This window comes from Lathyrus oleraceus, chromosome 3 (genome assembly GCF_024323335.1).
Source record: "Lathyrus oleraceus cultivar Zhongwan6 chromosome 3, CAAS_Psat_ZW6_1.0, whole genome shotgun sequence".
NCBI lineage: Eukaryota > Viridiplantae > Streptophyta > Magnoliopsida > Fabales > Fabaceae > Lathyrus > Lathyrus oleraceus.
The window spans coordinates 435387946-435398350 of record NC_066581.1 but is presented as its reverse complement, the minus strand read 5'-3'; positions in this window follow the sequence as shown (position 1 = coordinate 435398350).

The following is a 10405-nucleotide window of genomic DNA, read 5'->3' as shown; positions in this document are numbered from 1 at the left end:
TCAAAGTCGAAGGTAACTCTTTTAATTCAATTGGCGCTTTCTCGTCAATGACCTCCTTCTTCAAGTTTTCTTCCTCTACTTCCCACGGTTGTAGGTCTTCCAAACTATCAAGTTCCTTTAAGCATTCCTCAAGAGCTAGCTCCTCTTCAACAGTGAAAACCTCCAATGAGTCGTCGAGAGCTAACTCCATAGGAGATATCTCATGAATATGCTTTGAAACTTCCATAATAGCGTCTTCAATCACATCGATGCGAAAGCTATCATTTCTATCCTTGGAATGCTTCATCGCCTCGAATAGATCAAATGTGACCTCCTCATTTTGAACCCGCACCTTCATTAAACCGTCATCAACATCTATCATCATTCTTGCGGTCTTCATGAATGGTCCGCCCAATATGAGCGGAGCATCATCATCTTCCTCCATATCAATTACAATAAAATCCACCGGGAAAAAGAATTTGTCGACCTTCACCAACACATCTTGGGCTACGCCATGAGGATGGGTCGTCGACTTATCCGCCAATTGCAATGTCATTCGGATGGACTTAATCTCGATGTTGCCAAGCCTCTTGATAATTGACAAAGGTATAAGATTTATACTCGACCCCAAGTCAATAAGTCCCTTTCCGACATACACGTCACCAATTTTAACCGGCAATGTAACTCTTCCCGGATCGACCTCTTTCTTAGGAAGCGTCCTTTGAATAATGGCACTACAGCTCGCATCAAGGACGATGGTCTCCGGTTCCGTATACCTCCGCTTTTTGGTTAGTATGTCCTTCATGAATTTGGCATACTTTGGCATTTGTTCCAAGGCTTCGGCAAACGGGATGTTGATTTGCAACTGTTTAAAAATATCCATGAACCGGGCGTAATGCCGTTCATTCTCCCTTTTGGAAGGAGCATGAGGGTAAGGAAGGTTTTGGATAGGAGTAGCGCTCACTACCTCCTTTCCCTTTGCAACTCTAGCACTTTTCCATCTAGGCTTCTTCACTACCTCCCTTATTACCTCATCACTTTTATTTTCCTCAATCTCCACACCTTTTTCTTTTTCAACTTCACCATTATTTTTATTCTTTTCAACTACTTCCTCATCACTCCACACTCCTACTTCACCATCAACATTTTCCTCCACTATTTCCTCCTCAATTTCTTTCTCTTTCTCTCTTTGTTAACTCTCAACTCTTTTTTCATTTTCACTACCCAACTCCCTCCCACTTCTCGTCATAATCGCCTTACAATGCTCCTTAGGATTTGTTTGCGTATTAGCCGAAAAAGAAGGACCGGTTTGTTGTTCAGCGAGTTGCTTGGCAAGTTGCCCAACTTGAGTTTCAAGATTTTTTATGGCCGCGTCATTACTCTTTTGATTGGCCATTGACATTTGCATGAATTGCGTCAATGTCTCTTCCAATTTAGAATTGACTACCGGCGGTTGTTGAGATTGATACGGATTTTGGGGAGGGTTTTGACGGCTAGAAGAACCACCTCCATAACCTTGGTTATGATAATAGTTGCTTCTAGGTTGGAACCCTTGGTTCCCTTGGAATTGTTGTTGTTATTGTTGTTGAGGGTGCAGTTGATAAGGTTGTTGTTGTCTCGGTTGATAGTCCCGTTGATTGGCCATGTAGTTCACTTCGTCAAAACCGGGAGGTGGACAAAATCCGGTGTCATGTTCACCTTTACAAAGTTCACAACAAGCTATTTGTTTAGCTTTTGACGGTTCTCTTAACTCTTTGATTTGTTGCGTTAAGAGTTCCACTTGTTGTGAGATGAGCTTGTTTTGGGCTAGGATGGCATCATTCGTCCCTAACTCAAGCACTCCCGCCTTCTTCAAAGAATTTCCACGACTTTGACTCTGAAGATCATTCAAAGCCATGCGATTAATAATGTTTGTGGCTTCTTCGGCACTTTTTGACATCAACGAGCCACCCGAGGTGGCATCCAACAACGTCTTGCAGTTTGGTTGAAGTCCATTTCTGAAGATATGGATTTGAGTCAATTCATCAAATCCATGCCCTTTGCATTTCCTAAGCATGGACTTGAATCTCTCCCACGCTTCATTTAAAGATTCACTGGTTCCTTGAGAAAACACCGAGATGGCCGTCTTTGATTCCATGAATCGGTTATGGGAGAAAAATCTTTCAATGAATTTCTCCTCTAACACGTTCCAGTCTGTCATTACGGCAGGTGTTTGATCGAGATACCAATCCTTTGCTTTACCGAGCAAAGCGTGGGGAAATAATCGTCTGAACAACGGAAGCTCCTGAGCCTGATCCACTCCGGCAGCCAATGCTATCTCATAAAATTTTGTGAGAAAAGCAAATGGGTCTTCATGGTCCATTCCGGTGAATGGACTCCCATATAATAAATTCAGAGTTCCCGTCTTCATCTCAGCTTGCCTTCCTGTTTGGTTGGCAAACTGAGCGGTGTTCCTTGGACTATTGATACATGGAGTAGAAATAGGTGGTGGTGGTTGTGGCTCCATGTTTGGTATGAATGGGTGTGGATTTGTGGTCGAAGAACTTTCTCCTTGCTCTTGGCGTTGTCTAGCCTGTTGCCTCATACATCTCGTTTTGCTATTGAGCCTCCTTGTGGTTCTCTCGATCTCAGGATCAAAAAGAAGTTCGTCCACAGGGATTTGCCCTCGCATAAAACGTAAGCTGCACACTAAACCAAACAAATTACAAGCACAAGTCAAAAATTCACAAGCTAAAACTTAAACAACCATTGCGATGCTCGCAATATCAATTTACAATCCCCGGCAACGGCGCCATTTTGTTGAAATGTATATTTCGTGTCGGGTTTTTGTTATCGTATCCACAGAGATTGTAAGATATCACTGCCGTTCAATGGTTGAATTAATCTTAACTTAATGTAACAATAGGGTTTTGGTTTTAATCAAGTTATCTTGCATACAAAGTAATTAATTGCGGTAAAAGTTATGTTTTGATTAAATGAGAAATATTGTCAAAGTTAGGTTTCAATGATCACTTTGCATGTATTCGCTCGGTCAACAATCTTATAAACTCCTTTAGATGATAAATAATTTCACAAGGTCCTCTCAATGCGTTTCTCTCGAACACCCATTGTGAGTTTTGCCATTTTGATCCATTATTTCTCTCGAACACAATCTATCAAAATGACAACCTTTTGGTTCAACCTTATGGTGAACAAAATCATTCGTTACTATCTCTAGCTAACAAACAAGTTTGGATGAAAACCTAGGTCAAGAATCGGTAAACATCTCTCGATCATAAACCAACACAAAGAGTTTTAAATAGAAACAAAGTTTTCATCATATATTTACCGTTAAAGAGTTTACATATGAGGATCCTTACATTTACACACAAAGCTAGAAATCACCTACATCTAACCTTGACAAATGGATGACTTAGCTACTCATTTTCATGGTAGCTTGGTCGGCAAGTAAGGAAAGAAGGTTGATCAACATCCAAGTCGGATAATCGAAGTTGGATGGGAATCCACCTTCTTTTTGTGGAAGATGGTTGCTAGATGAAGAGAAATGAAAAACTAGGGCATAAGAGCTCCCAAAACAATGCTGCAAAAATATCTAGAAAAAGTACAGAAATGGAAAAGTTGGTAAAAATGAGGTATGGTGCTCAAAAGTGGCACCTGCTACTTATAGACCTCAGCTGGTCTGTCACGTTCGCTAGGCGAGCAGAATGGCTCGCCTAGCGAGGGTCTAAAATGGGCACAAAAGACCCCTGCGCCCAGAGAAAACAGGGTCTTGGTGAACTGTCATGTTCGCCTAGCGAACATACCTTCGCCTAGCGAAGGACATGCTTCAACCTCGCCCCAGCGAGGTTGAGAGGTTTTGCTACTGGAATGCTCGTTGGGGACTCGCTAGAGCGTCGCCTAGCGAGTGAGTGCTGGCTGTGTTTTTCACCAAAACAGAATGAACTCGCTACCACATTCGCCTTGAGCTCGCCTAGCGAATTAATTTGCTAATTTACTGGAGCTTTTCGCCAGGAGCTCGCCTAGCGAACCAAAAGCTTCGCCACAGACTCGCCTAGCGAGCAGGCAGATGAAATGCTTGTATTCTTTGGTTCCTTTGCCAATTCTCTTGTGTCTTTATTATCAATTAATTCATGCCTTTCCTGCACAATAACACACACATCAAAGGCACCAAGCTTGTTTATCAATGTAATGCATTCCATGTGAAACAAATGTGGTTTTGACAATTTTAGCAAGGAAAAAGAGTGAAAGATGCCCACATATGATAGCTCTAATAAGCACTTTTGGGAATCTAACAGGACCCAAAGTCAAAAGAGAGCTGGACTATGAATGGGCAAATATTAAAAGTCTACCATGGTGGAGAAGTAAACCAAGACGTCTATGTCGTTTCTCTCGCCGAACCGTGAAGTATCACCGAACCGTCGAGCTCAAACGATGTTAAACAAAGCGCTTGTTGGGAGGCAACCCAACTTCGTAAGCCTGCATTTCAATTTTTGTTACTTCAGTTGTGAAATTTATTTTGTTTTGTTTTTCGAAAGTAGAATGGAGGTCAGTCCAATTTCCAGCATTTTTTTTGAAAATTCCTTCAGTTTGCCCCGCGAACTGAATGGAAAATTAATGTTTGCACCGCGAACCAAGTTCGCCTCGTGAACTGAGCGTGGCAGACCCTTTTAATTTATGTTTTGTGTTACTTTTGTTTCCTTATTATATTTTGTAACTTCATATCTCTCTTCACCATTTTCACTCTCTCACTTCCAAACTCAAACTTAACCCTCTCAATCTCAATAATCCCAATTTTTTAGCAAGAATCAATTCAATCTCTTTCTCTCATCAAGGTATGTGTACTCTTTTTCCCTTTTCCTTCTTTGTCTCTCATCAAGGTGAACTAGGGTATTTGTTAGAGGATGATTTGTTTGCTGAAATTCACTTTGCATGTGTAGAGATTCTTCAAATTAGGATAGGTTAAGAGTTTGTGGTATCAATGTTGAAAAGATTTGAGCAGTAGGAAAAACCCTAGGGTTGCTGTTTTTCTGGTTTTCGCAAAGATTGCACCGTGATCTGGCCTTCGCGCCGCGAACGGGAAAATTTTCAGCGCTTCAATTTTTGTTGTTATTTATGCTGACTTAAATCTTGGTTGTTGTGTGGTTGCTTGTCGTTTTATTGTAGATGTCTAAGCGCACAAAAACAGTAAGCTCCGGTCCCTCAAGGTCCGTGCGGAGATTCATTAGTGATGAACATGAGGAAAGGTTTGAAAAGTTGATTAAAAGAACCATTTAGTCGGAAAGATTCATTTGTTTGTCACCAGGAGGAAACTATAGGAAGCTTGTGGCAAACTTTGAAAAGAGAAAATGGGGCAAAATCTGTGAGCCGGAAGCGGAAATCAACTACAACATTGTGCGTGAATTTTATGCCAATGCTCTTCAGTTGGAAGAAGGTGCATCCTACCATTATCAAACTAAGGTGATAGGAAAGATCACCACTTTTAATAGGGATGCAATCAACGTTTATTTGGGTCATCCTCTCACCTTGGCGGATAACGGGCGCTGTGAATACCGTGCCAAAGAGATGTCAAATGATTGGGATCTTTCTGCTATTAGTGCTCACCTTTGCATTGAGGGAAGGACATTTGACTTGAATGATCAAGGATTTCCAAAATTATGGAAGAGGGAGAACCTGAATTTGGAAGCAAGGGCTTACTTGGTTCTTTTATTGAACAACATTCGGCCACGGAGCCATAGCACCACAATTTTACTAGATGTCGGATGCCTTTTGTATTACATCATGATTGGGAAATCGGTGGATGCGGCGTCTATCATCGCGGGGGAGATGCGAAAAGTGGCAACTAGCGGAACCAAGTTCGGGGGGAAAGCCGGTGTGCTCATGTATCCGGGGCTGATTATGGGGCTTTGCCGAAAGGCAAATGTGCCTATTCCGGATGAGGTGCACCTTTCCATTACTAGTGTGATTAAGGATGCATTTTTGAACAGGTTCTGCCAGAGTCAGATGGATAGAGCTGAAGGAGCACACACTTCTTCATCTAGACCTCGCGCCCGCAGTACACCTGCTTTTGATCAGATGGTGTTCGCCACCTACTGATGTGAGAACTTTTAGGCTTCTAGGAGGTCTCAATCATTCTTATTTGATGCCATACAGCAGCAGTTTCAGAATACCTTCTTAGCGCCCGAAGCCCGCACTTTTCCGACTCAGGCGGAGTATGCTTCTTATTCTAATTGGCTTGAGGGCAGGCCAACATTCATGGGAGGTGCAGGAGGTAGTGGTCGAGCTAGTGTTGTGGGTCATGATGAAGACATGGAAGATGTCATTGGGTCCGTAGGCGGTGGAGTTGACGAGGAAGATTAAAGACTTTGTTTTGAGTAGTATTAGATTTTTATTTATTAGTTTTTTATTGTTATTGTTTTTATGTTTTAATTATGGTTGTACTTGTGGTGGCTCTCGTTTCACCGTAAACTTTGGTTTTGTTAATTGCATGGATCTTCATTGTGAGGTTTAATTGTGTGTTTTTATGAACTTTGGTATGCCCCATTTGTTTGTTTAATTTTTCTTATTCTTAAGTTAAACTTGAAGGAACCAAGTGATGCTTGCAAGGAAGGAAGCGTAGGACACTTCGAGTGGTGATGATAAGAATTGGTTGTCGACATTTCAAGGTACACTTTATCGCTTTTTAGACTTAACATGAATAGTTTGATGGTGTGTTGTAAATTTCATATCATAAACTTCTTGAGATACATGTCAATTTTGAATCAAAGTAGAACTTAACCAATTATGAGGTAGCTTTCCATTGTGCACTAAATGCGGGAGACCGAATATTATTTCAATTCATTCTTATCATGCTAAATCATGCATTAGTCCATTTTTGTGAAAATTGTGAAAATGATAGAGGCATTGTTTGTTATTGAGAAAAACCACATGGCCAAAAAGTTTTGAATCAACTAACCTTGTGAGGAGTGATCCTTAGTTTAACCCCTTTGAGCTTGTTTTAGGATTCATTTGATTGATAAGTGCAAATTCCATTGAAAATATTGCGAATAAATGAATCCTAATTTCTTTCGTTTCAATTGGACCTTCAACCGAGTTTGTTTGCAAATTTTGTCTTTTGCCTATGTCTAAGTAGGGAGCATTATTGCATAAATTTGGTCTTGAAATCTAAAGTTGGAGAGAGTAAATTAGAAGAGTTGATAAAAAACTTGAAAAAGTGGTGTTTTAGAAAAAGGTGAAAGTGTGAAAAGAAACAAGAAAAATAAGTCACCTTTGAAATTATGGAGCTAGTTAAAAGAAAAAAAAAGAAACAAAAAGAGAGTTCATGGTTGTGTTGTTGTTGAAAAATAAGAAAAGAAGAAAAATTGGGATCAAAAATAGAATTTGTTGTTGAGTTGGAATTTATGGGAATGCTCCCTTGGGATAGGCATTTTTGTTTGAATTTCCTTAATCATATCCTTTCTTTGTAACCCAAGCCACATTACAACCTTTGAAAGACCTCTTGATTCTCATTTTTTCACATGATTTAGTGTTTGCTTTGATGACCGCATGATTTGAGTTGATGTTGATTTAATTGTTCGGATGAGTGAAAGAAAACCCTCATGTTTATTCATCATTACTATGATGTGTGTGTAAGTTTGATTCGATTTTGACATGTATTGCTTTGAATTTCTTGGTATGTCATTTGCACCCAACCATTGTTCTTGTTCATGTTTTGTCTAGCATTGAGGTAAGTGGATTGAGAAAGGGCCGTACACTTTTGAACCATTTGAGTGTCTTTGGTTAATCCTTGTTTCATTCTATTATTTCATTACTTTGGTTACTTTGGTGAAAATCTTTTGTTTAGGGACAAACAAAATGATAAGTTGGGGAGAGTTGTTAGGGACCAATTATCACTACTTTTCATATATTTTTATTGGTCCCTTTTACCATTTTCTTATTGGATTACACACTTTTATTCTCACAATTTAGTAAATATGCAATTAAGTTTATTTTAATTATGTTTTGAGTAGATATTTCACTTATTTGTTAGTTTTGTAGAAATTTTGGACAAGAGAGCATTGGATTGCATGAGGAAAATTTAGAAGGAGTTTGATGGGCATTTTGGAAGCATTTGAAGAACAAAGCTTGGAAGAAATGGTGTGAAGGAAGCTTGCAAGGCAAAAAAGCTGAATTTCCTTCAGTTCGCGCCGCGACCCTTGTTGGCGCCGCGAACCCTGCGAAGACAGCAAGCTTGTTAATTAGTTTTGAGCCACTTGTTATGTTTTGAACCCAACTTAAGTGTGACAGTTTTAGAACATTTTTAGATCACTTTTCTGTTTTAGACCAAAAGGAGATATTTAGGGAAAGAATGAACTCTTTAAACACACAATGGGAGAAAAGGAGATTTGATCACAAGTTTTGGAGAAGAAAAACAGAGGCTATTTTGTGTATTCCATTTGCTGTCAAACATGGCGATGAGGAGCTAAAACCCCACTTTGTCAAGATTGGAGGTAGTAGCTATCCCTTATTGATTATGTATTCCTATTGACTCTTGTATATGACAAAAGATTATTGATGTAATGATTGATATTTTCACCCTATTTTGAATATTCAGATTTGAGTTATTGTAGAGAAAGGTTATTCAAGTCTTGACTTAAAATATGCTTTCAAGTAGTGAATGAATTGTAGAAATAGATTTATACACTACTCTTCTTTTGTATCAAACATTAAAGATTGTTATATTAATAGTTAGGTGGAGAAATCGTCTAAAGATTAATATAGTGATTATCACAATCTCAATTAGAAATAAATGTTATTGAGAGGATACTTGAATATCATCAATAATCTTGAATCCATATAGTTGTCACTAAGGAAACATAAGAAATTGGGATAGTGAACTCCAATCTTGGCAAACCTTTTATATTTGATTAAAACTAATTTCATTGTCTTGGTGTCATTTTAATTAAGAGATAACTATTCACTCAAAAACAACTTGGTTACTTTTAAAACTTACAACAAGTGAAATTATAGAACGGCGGTAATATCAACCAATCTCTGTGGATACGATATAAAAATATTTGCCGGAAATATACTTTTCAATATTAACCCGTTTACTTAATTCGGAATCTGTTTGCTTAATTAAGAAATTAGCAACACATATCATATATTAGTATCAATGCACTTGTTATTGTTACTGTAATCGAAAAGGGATTAGAATCCGCTTAGTGCATAAAAATTATATTAACCAATGATAAGTTAGGAAACCAAAACAATTGATCAACTTATTTCATAATCACTTTTTATAATCACTTTTCATAATCACTTATTCTAAATCGAATCGAAACCCCCTATTTTGTTTTCTTATTTGGTTAATTTGCCAAGAGTCCTTGCAATATGATACTCGAGGTGTTGCTTCCTGTTTACTATATTTTATTACTTGTTTTTGACATGTGTGCATCATCGGATCAAATCTTACAAGGTAACAACAATCCAGGAGGCTAAAGACTTAAATACATTAAGTCTTTAGAGTCTTATTAGAAATCACTAGAGCCATGAGATGGAATTGAATGGAGATGAGCCTATAAAGAAATCTAAATCACTGGCTTTGATGTCAGTTGTAGAGAAATATCGTGATAAAGTTGTCAGATCCTCAAAAGTTTGTAAACCAAAAGAAGATATGGCTTTAGAGGAACAAGCTCATGGGATAACAAAAGATGACCATAAAGGTTGCTTTAACTATCAAAAGCCTGGTTATTTCATGGCTGGTTGTCCAGAGTTTCAGAAGGACAAATCCAAAAAGGGAAGCTTCCAGAAGAACAACTTTAAAAGTAAGTTCAAGAAAAATCTCATGGAAACATGGGGTGAACTGTATGATGAAGAAAAAGTTGACAAGAATGAAGAAGAAGCCAATCTAGCCTTGGTGGCTTCAACATTCTCAGACTCAGAATCATAAGCTGATTCTGACTCAAATTCAGACGATACTGATTGAAATTCTGGCGTAGTCAGAATTCAGATGCTCTACTCCAAGTCATGACATCTGATCCAACATAGTAACTTAGAATGGAAGAACACCTAGTTCTGTCCTTCTTGTACAAAGACACAGCATAGATCAAACACCATACTTACTTCTGTTGTGTTTGCACAGTTATCAACATGATATATCAATATTGATTTGAATATCACCTGTTACTGTATTCCAGTTTGCTGGCTTAGTACTCGTGTTTCCTAAACTAAAAGTCAAGCAAGTTAACCTAATTTCCACACATTAGGGAGCTGACACATAGTCTATTTGTTAGGTTCATTAATTGTAGGTTAGTTGTTATTTTCCTGGATTTTAGTTCAGCTGTTGGATTCCTAGAATTAGCCTGAGAAAAATGCTGAAACAGAAAAACTAATTATCCTACAATTTAGCACAAACTGTCTGGTGTGAATGTCACAACATTCAGTTTGA